The sequence below is a fragment of the Tupaia chinensis genome, unplaced genomic scaffold, assembly GCF_000334495.1.
Source record: "Tupaia chinensis unplaced genomic scaffold, TupChi_1.0 Scaffold000523_1, whole genome shotgun sequence".
NCBI classification, from domain to species: Eukaryota; Metazoa; Chordata; class Mammalia; order Scandentia; family Tupaiidae; genus Tupaia; species Tupaia belangeri.
In genome coordinates this window covers 1,727,667-1,739,049 of record NW_006160036.1, presented here as the reverse complement: position 1 = coordinate 1,739,049, position 11,383 = coordinate 1,727,667, and the positions used below count along the sequence as shown (strand labels likewise).

The 11,383-nt window shown below is 45.1% G+C and overlaps 1 pseudogene; it reads right to left on the bottom strand.

The window, feature by feature from the left end:
• LOC102501875 (NADH dehydrogenase [ubiquinone] 1 alpha subcomplex subunit 1-like) overlaps positions 1–8,158 on the bottom strand; it is a 27,967-nt pseudogene extending 19,809 nt beyond the window's left edge.
• Between the last annotated feature and the right edge of the window lie 3,225 nt (positions 8,159–11,383).

Below are 11,383 nucleotides of genomic sequence, written 5' to 3'. Positions count from 1 at the left end.
AGAGTGCATTTTAGCAAAAACACTGCAATTTTTTTTTTTCTTTTTTCCTGCAGGTATGGGCACTCACCAGAGAGAGACAGGGAGAGGGAGCGAAGCAGCAGAAAGCACCTCCCAATGGGTCATGGTCACATTGTTATTCCTTCTCCTCCATTTCTCCATCCTGTCAGGATTTGGGGCAAACACACGCACATGCCCAGTGTCTTTTTCATGCTGCCAGGGCCAGGATTTGAATCATGTAGTTGGCCATGTGGGATCCAGCTCCCTTAATCACAAGATGGCCCTCAAATGCCATTTGGGGGTACAGCAAATCAAAAGCCAATGTGATGGGGCAAATAGATGGCATAATGACAATGTTGCTGGACACCCACGTAGTTGACCATGGTTCGAGGCCTGGACCCGGTGACTTAAACTCACTCTGCGCACGTGTGAGTGCGTGCCCAAGATTCCAAGAGGAGAATGGAGGAGAAGGGACTGCGGTGTGGCCATCCCCCCAGGGGGTGATTTCTCACTTTCTGTCTCTCTGTCTGTCTCTGTCTTTCTGGCGAACACACATTCCCTATAGCAAAAACCTCTCAAAAAATAATAATAAAATAAAGACAACGTGGCTGGGCCACAGTGTGCATGCTGTTGGGACACTGTGCTGGGCAGGCTGGGACCCTATAAGAAACCTAAGTCCCATTTCCAGTCCTAAAACTGGGTGTGGCGGCATGCACCTGCAGTCTCGGCAATTAGAGGAGGGTTGGGCAGGAGGACCTTGAGCTTGAGGCTGGCCTAAGCAACAATTGCAAGACCCCATGTAAAACAGAGGTTGGAGCGGTAGCATGTGCCCAGCAGGGAGGCTGAGGCAGGAGAATTTCAACACTGCAAGATTCTGTCTAAAAAAAAAAAAAAAGTCAATATATAATCCTAAAATGGGGTTTAGAGACAAATATGATAAAATTCTAAATATATCATATAAGCATTATCATTAAAATGTCATTATCATGGACATGTTTTCTCTCTGTAGATTATTATGACATGACCTGAAACCAGGGCTTGAAGAGGAACCAGCTGAAGATGTTCTTGGCTAGGGTGAGAGAGGGCACACCAGAAGACCCTTGCAGAATGTTAGGCCGAGAGACTCAAGGACTGTGCTGGCTAACACCGTGGGCACTAGCTACACGTGGGTACCTCTACACTTGACCATGTTAAAATGAGAAGGAAAATTCAGCTCCTCAGTCACAGAGCCACGTTTCAAGTACTCAGCAGTGACATGTAATCCGTGGCTCCCATATTAGGTACAAGTACAGACTATTTCTGGCATTAAAGGAAGTTCCGGACCAGCTCCGTCGTGCAATGATAATGTGTTGCTCAAGAGAAGCTGGATCCCACGTGACAACTGTGATTCCGATCCCCAGCCGGCTGGGCTGAGACACGCTGGGCGTGCACCTGAGTACCCGAGATCTGACGGGCCAGAGACTGGAGGTGGCACGACCAGACTCTCTGGGGGTGCTCCTCTCTTTCTCTCTCTCTCGCTCTCATTAGCACACAGGTGCTCTATCATGAATGAAGAAAAAGAAAAAAGAAAATTCTGTGGAACAATGCTACTCTAGAAATTATTTTACATGTTTTTATCCAGTAGTCAGTTTAAAATATTTTTTTTCTGGGGCCAGCAGGTGGCGTAGGGAGTAAGGCACTGGATTCCCACATGGCCGACCACAGTTCAAGTCTTGGACCCAGTGGCTTGAAACTCATGCTGGGCATGTGTGTGCCCAAAATCCTGAGGAGAATGGAAGAGAAGGGACTGTGGCATGGCTATACTCCCAGGGGGGTGATTTCACGCTTTTTATCTCTCTCTTTGTGAGCACATGCACTCTATAGCAAAAATCTCTCAAATTCCAAAAATGTAGTAACTTCCTTGATCATGAAGCATTCAACAAAGTTTTAACAATAATAGTAACTGTTATCATTTATTTATTTTTACGACAAAGCGTACATGTATGTATGTGCATGTGTGCACACCAAAGATAACACCCTCAATAGGGGCTCATCATACCACAATCACCCCTCCTCAGCCCTCCAGCTCCTCAGGACCCTGGGTGCCCACATGTGTGGCTGCTGTGTTTTTAGGCCCACCTGGGGATCTGAACCCATAGTTAGCCATGTGTCTTCCCAGCTTGCAGGGTACTGCGCCCCCAATTGTGCCATAGCAGCTGGGCCAAAAAGTAACATTTACTGAATATTTGTGTACTGGTCAGTTTTCTTGGTTGTAGACAACAGATTTCATTCTTACTAATTTACGCACAAAGGAATCTCCTAAGGGGTATAGATGGATCACATAATCATTAAGAAAGTTGAAGAGAGGGCCAGTAGGTGGCGTGGCGGTTACAGTGCTGGACTCCCACATGGCTGACTGTGGTTTGAATCCTGGAGCTGGCAACTTGCTTTCTTACTTTCCCTCTTTCTCTCTCTCCGTCTCTCTCTGATGAGCCCAAGTGCCCTATAGCAAATTAAAGTAATAATAATAAAACAATTCTTAAAAAAAATTAAATAAAAAGAAAGTTGAAGAAATAGACTCTAGGCAAAACACCCAGGAATGATTTCCAAAATTACACTGCAGAACTGGGCTGACAAGCAAGTCACAGCCTCTGCCATCGTCCAGAAGAAGGGGAGGGACAGCTGCCTGGAACTGCTAAACTGACAGACCGCGGTTGGCTCCAGAAAGACACTGCCTCTGCCCTGATCAGCACCACTAACATGTCTCCTTCACAGTTTGCCTCTCCCTCTCCATAACTCGTAGTACGAGGCTCATACAAGAGGACTCTAACTCACAAGTGAAACCAGAGTTGCAAGGGAGTTTGAGAGATGTAGCATTAATATTTAGATTTCCAGCTTCTGTGGTCCAGGAAGCAAGCTAGAAAAGGCTTGGAATGAGTTTTGAGCAAGTCCGTCTAAAGCATCTGCCACAACTCACCACGAGCCAAGTCCTTACACATGCCTGAGCTCATTTCATTCTTACAAGGATTCAACAAGAAGGTACCATAATCCCCACTTGATAGAAGAGGGCGCAATAGTAAATAGTGGTCCTCACTGGGGTCTGGAGAGTTAAAGAGGGGAAGGGACAGCTGCCTGGAGAAGCCGGGGTGGGAGAAAACAACCCAGAGAATAAAGCTTCAGTTCCAAGGTGACAAAGGACAGCCAGAATAACTTGAGAACTCCTGAGTATTGCTGCTGTATGAATTCATGCCAGACAGATTCCTGAGTCCCTGCTCTCTCCATAAAACCATGCTGCCCCCAGTGGGAAGGGCCAGATCTCACACACAGGGCCCTAAGGACACTTCTGGTTACATTCCCACCGTCCGCTTGCATTTGTGGCACAGAACACACTACAAAAGTGTTTTAAAATCAGCACGGGAGGCTTCTACAAGGAGGTGGGTTTTCGGTCGTTTTAGAGAGAGACCAAGTGTGAGCTTCTGGGTGGCCGTGAGAAGGCAGAGGGTTTCAGATGAAAGAATTTGCACGTCCTCTCGCCAAGACTAGAAATTGAGGGACAGCCATGTAGCACTCCAAAGCAATGTCCTTGACTGGGATGAAGGAGGTGAGTCAATGTTTGGGAGAAAGCAGTAAATAAACTGGTGGGAAGGGAACTGGTTGCAGGATAAGGTCATGTGAAACTCTTCCTGTGATTATAGTTTGATGACAATATTAGTTAAGTATGTATTAAAATTTGGAGCATAATGAAAATCTCGGAGAGTGGACCCAGAGATTTTCGAACAAATACTCTAGGTGACGCTCGTGCCTGTCTCGATGTGCCCAGCCTCAGGTCACTCCTGGTCACAACTCTCCTTTCCAGGGACCTAGCCCAAGCTCCTGGAGCATGGGGGGCTAGGGCGCTTTGCAGCATCATTGTTTCCTGGAGACACTCTAGTGGGATTAAAAGGTAACTATGGGGGTCGGAGGGTGGCAGTAGAGGGTGATGTTCTGCAAGGCTGACCTACATGGGATGGGTGTGGGTTAGCGTCCACAAGCCTCCCTGAGTACTCTGGGAATACATGTGCCCGTGATCTAGGACTGGCTGAAATAGGGGATTAATTGTGGCATTAGGGCCTTGCTGGGCTGCCATCTTTCTGTCCCTCACTCACTCAGAGAAGAAATAAACTTTAAATAGATAACTGCATTTGGGGCCATAAGGTGGTGTGGTAGGTAAGGCACTGAACTCTCACGTGGCCAATCACAGTTCAAATCCTGAACCTGGTGGCTTGCTTTTTCACTTGCCCTTTTTCTCTCTCTGTCTGTCTCCAGTGAAATTAAAAAACAATAAATAATGGGGCCAGCAGGTAGCATGGTGGTTAAGAGTGCCGGACTCCCACATGGCTGACCACGGTTTGAGTCCTGGACCTGGTGGCTTACTTTCTTACTTTCCTTCTCTCTCTTGCTCTATCCCTCTCTAGTCAAATTAAAATAAATAAATAAATAAACAAATAAATAAATAGTTAAATAAAATAATTCTTTTTTTTTTGAGAGGTTTTTGCTATAGGGCATGTGTGCTCTCCAGACAGACAGAGACAGAGAGACAGAAAGCAGAAAGCAAGAAGGCACCTCCCCCCAGGGGGGATGGCCACACTGCAATCCCTTCTCTTCCATTCTCCTCTCAGGATTTTGGGCATGCACAAACATGCACCTGGCGTGAATTTTAAGCCACCGGGTCTGAGATGCGAACCGCAGTCGACTACATGGGAGTCCAGCGACATAGCCATTACACTAACTGCTGGTCCCAATAAAATAATTCTTCAAATAAATAAATAAATTTTTAAAATGATAAATAACAAAATTAAATATAAATCGGGACCAGCAGTTGGCATAATGGCTGTGTCACTGGACTCCCATGCAGTTGACCGTGGTTTGAGTCCCAGATCTGCTGGCTTAAATTCATACTGGGCTGATATGCGTGCATGCCCAAGATCCTGAGAGGAGAATGAAAGAGAAAAGACTGCAGCATGGCCATCCCCCCAGGGGGTGATTTCTTGCTTTCTGTCTCTCTGTCTCTCTCTGTCTTTCTGGTGAGCGTACGTGCCCTATAGCCAAATCTTTCAAAAAAAAATGGAGCCAGCAGATGGCATAGTGGTTATGTCACTGGACTCCCCCATCGCTGAACATACCTGGTGGCATGAAACTCATGCCAGAAGCATGTATGTCCATGCCCAAAATCCCAAGAGAAAAAGGGATTGTGGCATGGCCATCCTCCCTAGGGGGGTGATTTCCTGCTTTCTGTCTCTCTGTCTCTCCGGGGAGTGCACACACCCGATAGCAGAAATCTCTCTTAAAAAAAAAAAAAAAAAAAAAAAAAAAAAAAAAAGAGAAGAAAAAACAACAGAAGAAACCTCAAGAAAATAAATCTTAGGGTCAGTAGATGGTATAGTGGTTAGGTTGCTAAACTCCCCACATGGCTAAACACGGTTTGAGTCCCAGACCTGGTGGCTTGAAGCTCATGCTGGGCATGTGTGTGTGCATGCCCAAGATCCCGGGAGGAGAAGGAAGGGGAAGGAATTCAAGCATGAACATTCCCCCAGGGGGTTGATTTCTCACTTTCCTTCTCACTGTCTCTGTCTGTCTCTCCAGCCATTGCGCATGACCAAAGGCAAAAACCTGAACAAAGAAAAAAGAAAAGGGTCTCTTAGTACAGGGAGATTCAGGGTAGTTTAAGAGGGGCCAGTAGGTGGTATGATGGTTGGGTGCTGGACTCCCACATGGCCGACCATGGTTTGAGTCCTAGACCTGGCAGTCTTCTTTCTCACTTTCCCTCTCTCTCTGGTCAAACTAAAAAATAAAAAATAAAATGAAAAAAAGTAATAATAATAAATAAGAAGGCCTGCAGGTAGTGTGGTGGTTAAAGGTGTTAGACTCCCACATGGATGACCACAGTTGGAGTCCTGGATCTGACAGCTTGCTCTCTCTCTCTGTCAATCTGTCTCTCTCTGTTCTAAACTGAAAAGTTATGATAGCAAATAATTATTTTTAAAAAAATAATAAATATGGAGCCAGCAGGTGGTGTCATAGTTAAGGGCACTGGACTCCGTGGCTGACCACGGTTCAGTCCCAGACCTGGTAGCTTGCTTTCTCACTTTCCCTCTCTTTCTCTCACTCTGTCCTTCTCTGATCAAATTAAAATAAATAAATAAATAAATAATTCTTTTTAAAAAATAATAATAATAGGGACCAGCAGTTAGCATAATGGCTATGTCACTGAATTTCCATGTAGCCAACCGTGGTTCGAGGCCTGGACCTGGTGGCTTAAACTCACACCAAGCACATGTGCATGCATGTCTAAGATCCCGAGAGGAGAATGGAGGAGAAGGGATGGCGGCGTGGCCATCCCCCCGGGGAGTGATTTCTCGCTTTCTGTCTCTCTCTCTCTCTTTCTGGTGAGCACACACGACCTATAGCAAAAATAAAAACTCTCCAAAAAATAATAATAACAATAAAACACTTAATTTAATTTTAAAATGTGGGGAGCAACAGGTAGCATAGTAGTTAAGGCACTGAATTCCCACATAGCCAACTGCAGTTCAAGTCCCAGACCTGGTGGACTGAAACTTACTCCGGGCATGTGTGTGTGTGTGTGTGTGTGTGTGTGTGTGTGCCCAAAATCCCAAGAAGAAAATGGAGGAGAGGGAACTGCAGTGGGGCCATCCCCTGGGAACTGATTTCTCACTTTGTCTCTCTGGTGAGCGCACATGCCCTATAACAACAACAACAACAAAAAATCTCTAAAAAAAAAGTTTAAGAAAGGAGCATCTATATCTCAAGAATGTGGTTGTATGCATGATTCTTATATTGTTTAAGTTTTTTTATTGGAGATATATTTTTTTTGCTATAGGGTGTGAGCACTAGCCAGAGAGACGGAAAAAGTGAGAAATCACCCCCCCCCCCAGGGGGAATGGCCATGCCACAATCCCTTCCCTTCCCTCTCCTTTCAGGATTTTGTGCATGCATACACATGTACCTGGCGTGAGTTTCAAGCTGCTAGATCTGGGACTCAAACCACATTAGGCCATGTGGAAGTCAAGCACCTTAACCACTAGCCACCTGCTGACCCTTTGCTTAAACTTTATTAAACAAAATCATTAACTAATACTAAAAAAAATTACTAGAGAGCTTATGTGGTCTCTAGAGAGAGTGAAAAAGAAAGGGAGGAAGCACACTTCAAATCCTTCTCTATTTCCTTTTTTTAAAAAGAATTATTTTATTTAACCTTATTTATTTATTTATTTAAATTTGACGAGAGAGGGACACAGAGAGAGACAAAGTGAGAAAGTAAGGTGTCAGGTCTGGGGCCGCCAGGCTGAACCACAGTCGGCCAGATGAGAGTCCAGAGCCCTTAACCATGCCACCTGCTGGACCCAAATCCTTCTCTATTTCTCCACCCGGTCATGGCACACACATATGGCCAGAGTGGTTATTTTTTAGATAATTATTCATGTAATTTTACTTATTATTATTTTAATTTTCCATAGGGCATGTGCACTCACCAGAGAGAGACAGAGAGGGAAAACGGGAAAGCAAGCTGCCAGGTCTAGGACTTAGCCTTAGTCATCCATGTGGGAGTCCAGGACCTTAACCACTACGCCAACTGCTGGCTCTGGCCAGAGTGCTTTTTAAGTCCCTGTGGCCAGGACTCACATTGTGGCTGGCCATGTGGGATCCAGCTACCTCAACCATGAGGCTACAGGGCTGGCCCTTTTAACTAACAAAAAATATTTTTGTCAGAAGGTATGTTCACTCCCCAGAGAGAGATAGAAAGACAGAGGGAAAGTGAGAAAGCCTTCTTCTTAGGGCAAGGTCACATTACAATCCCTTCTGATCCTTTATTCCCTCCTTTTGGGATTCTGGGCATGCAAACACACATGCCCGGTGTGTTTTTCAGGCTGCCAGGTCTGGGACTCGAACCATGAGGTCAGTTATATGGGATCTAGCTCCCTTAACTACCAGACAATGGCTGGTTCTATTAACTAACTAATCTGCCGGTCTCTATGCTGAGCAATTTAACCTTGCATTGTATCACTTTACCCTCACAACACTGGCACATCTGTATTAGAGATTTTTCATAGCCCCATGTTACTGAGGAGGCGTAGAGGTTCTGCCGCTGAGACAGGACTCCACAGTCTGCGGACATCGACATTCTGCTACACTGCCTTTTCTTTCTTTCTTATTTGAGTTTCCCTAGTAATTTTCATGTTCTATTTGTTTTTCTTATTGGTTCCTTGGTCCCTCAAAAACTAGAAGTTTCTTAAGCACACGATCAAGTGTAAATCATCTTGTTTTAGAGACAGGGTCTTACTAAGTCATGGTCTTCCTGCTTCGCTCTCCCTAGTAGTTGGGTCTGCAGGCATGTACCACCACACCTGGCTTCTTAGGTTGGGCTAGGAATCAAACCCAAGCTTGCCATGCAGTCCCAGTGTGCCAAGCAGCAATGCCAACCAGCGTACACCACTGCTGTCCAGCCTAAATCATCTTTTTTTTTTTTTCCGAGAGGTTTTTGCTATAGGGTGTGTGCACTTGCCGGAAAGACAGAGAGAGACAGAGAGTCAGAAAGCGCGAAATCACCCCCCAGTGGGGATGGCCACGCCACAATCCCTTCTCCTCCATTCTCCTCCCGGGATCTTGGGCAAGCACGCACATGCACCAGGTGTGAGTTTAAGCCACCGACCGGGTCTGGGACTTGAACCGTGGTCGACTACATGGGAGTCCAGCAACGTAGCCATGGGACGCCACCACCGTAGCCATTATGCCATCTGCTGGTCCCCCTAAATCATCTTTGACTCCCTTCCCCCAGCACCTGGCAGAGAATACCACACAGTGAGTAATTAATGCATGTGAGTAAGACAGCTTTGTGGCACAGTACCCACTCAGTTGGTAGACTTACACGCAACTCCTTTTTGTTGTTGTTGTTTCAAAACAAGACACTATAGAGCATGTGTGCTCACCGGGGAGAGAAGGAGAAAGCATTCCTCAGGAGGGATGGCTATGCCACAATCCCTTCTCCCCTCAGGATTTTAGATACACATGAACGCGTGCACACACACACACACATGCCTAGTGTGTTTTTCAGGTCGCTGGATCTGGGACTTAAGCCCCCACAGTCGGACATGTGGGCTCCAGCTGCTTTAACCACCACACCAATGGCAGGTCCCACAGTCAGCTACTTGTTCAAGTACTCACCGCTTCAGGAAAACGAGCAGATCAAGTGGTCCTCTCCCTTCACACAGTTCCATGGTCAAGTGTGAGCGTCCTGGAGTCAGCCGTTCCTGAATTCTGCCTTAGCCACTTATTGGCGGTATAATCTTGAGCAAATGCTAAAAGGAAAAAATAATAAGATTTACAATTTATAAAGGGTCGTCTATAAAAGGAGCACTGCAGTTGGGACATGAAGAAGAGCTGGGAAAATGTATGTTTCAGGTACTATATGTGTGTGTGGATACACACACACACACACATAAACGGTTATACCATTTTGCAACGTATTTTTTCTCTTTTTCCTTCATTTTATTTATTTGGAATAGTTAATATGTACTCCCAGCTACTCAACTGAAGCCAAAGGCAAGAGAATGGTGACAGAGAGAGACCTTGTCTTTCTTTATAAGTGAATGAATGAATGAATGGGGGACCAGAGAGTGAAGCAGTGGTAAAACCTGAACATGACTCTGTGAGCCTGACCCACGTGGGAAGGCTCCAGGTTTGCTCCTGGAGACCTCCCTGAGTATGCTGGCATTCCATGCCCGTGATCCAATACTGGATGTATCGTAGTGCCAAGATGCTATTGGGCAAGCTGTCTCTCTCTCTCTGTTTCTCTCACTCATGGAAGTAATAGTAAATAAACTTAAAATATACACTTCTCTCTCTCTCTCTTTTTTTTTTTTTTTTAGGTTTTTGCCAGAGGGTGTATGCGCTTGCTGGAAAGAGATGGAGAAGGAAAGTGAGAAATCTCTCCCCACTCCTGGCAGGGATGGCCATGCTGCAATCCCTTCTCCTCAACGGATTCGGGGCACGCACATACACACACCCAGCATGAGTGTGTGCCCAGTGTCCAGGATTTGAACCACAGTCTATCATGTGAGAGTCCAGGGCCTTAACCACCAAACCACCTTTTATAAATATAAAATCCATATTTTATAAAGGGGGTAGATGTGTGAGGTCTCAGAAGTACCCAGCTTCTGACTAGAGTAGCCAGAGCCCTCTGCCTTTCTATTGAGAAAGAGAGAACAAGAACAGAGATTTCTTGTGGTTAAATGTTAACTTGTGTTTACCTACAACTGCCTGTTGTTTAATTTGGCCAACCAAGTGAAGATTCTTTTGCAAGCCTGTGTGTCATTTCTGAACATCAGAACTACGACCTTTACACACATGCTAAACATTTATAGAGTGGGAGAGTTTTCTTTCTCCATCAGTGAGTTGAATAAATACCAACATCTCCCCCAGCCTCCAAAAGAAAAAACTTTTCTTTGATCTACACTAAAGATAAACCGGTCATAATTCATTCTGATTAGCTAAGGGTTGTAAAGCAGATTCTCTGATAAGCCAATAAATTTCAGAGGGCACTGGGGCTTGTTTCTTCCTGATGCAGATTTTCGATTGTAGAACCTTAGCATATTAGAGACAGAAAGAGAACTTGTACGCTAATCTTGTCAAATCCTCTGAATTTCATGGATGAGAAAACTAAACTCCAGAGAACGAAACGGCAATTTAGATTCGCAGAAAGATATTAATAAACAATATTGAAAATGTTTTGTTACAATTCCTACAGCATTTTAAGCTTTCTATGGTTATTATTTTTCTTGTTTGTGTGTTTGTTTGGTAGTTCTCTGGTGATCCAAAGACAGTATTTGGGCCTGGAATCAGAAACCCTACACACTAATCCTCCAGCTTTGTGCTGACGTCAGAGATATTAGAGAATCACTGCTGCCCCCTGCTGGAAATTTAAAAACTTACAGTCTTTCAAGGGTCTATAGAATTTTTTTTTTTTTTTAATAGAGATTTTTGCTATAGGCTGAGTGTGCTTGCCAAAGAGACAGAGAGAGATAGAAAACAAGAAATCATCACCCAGTGGGTATGGCCATGCAGAAATCCTTTCTCCTCTAATCTCCTCTCAGGATTTTGGGCACGCACGCACACACGCCTGGCCTGTTTTAAGTCACCAGGTCCAGAACTCAAACTGTGGTCAACTACATGGGAGTACAAAGAAGTCGCCATTACACCACCTGCTGGTCCCAGAAAAGTAAAATGTTCTTAGGTTGGAATGTAAACAGCATAGGGCCAACAGGTAGCTTGGAGATTAAAGCCCTGGATCCCACATGCCAGCTGCATGTTTCAAGGCCTGGACACAGTGGCTAGAAAATCATGCGGGAGC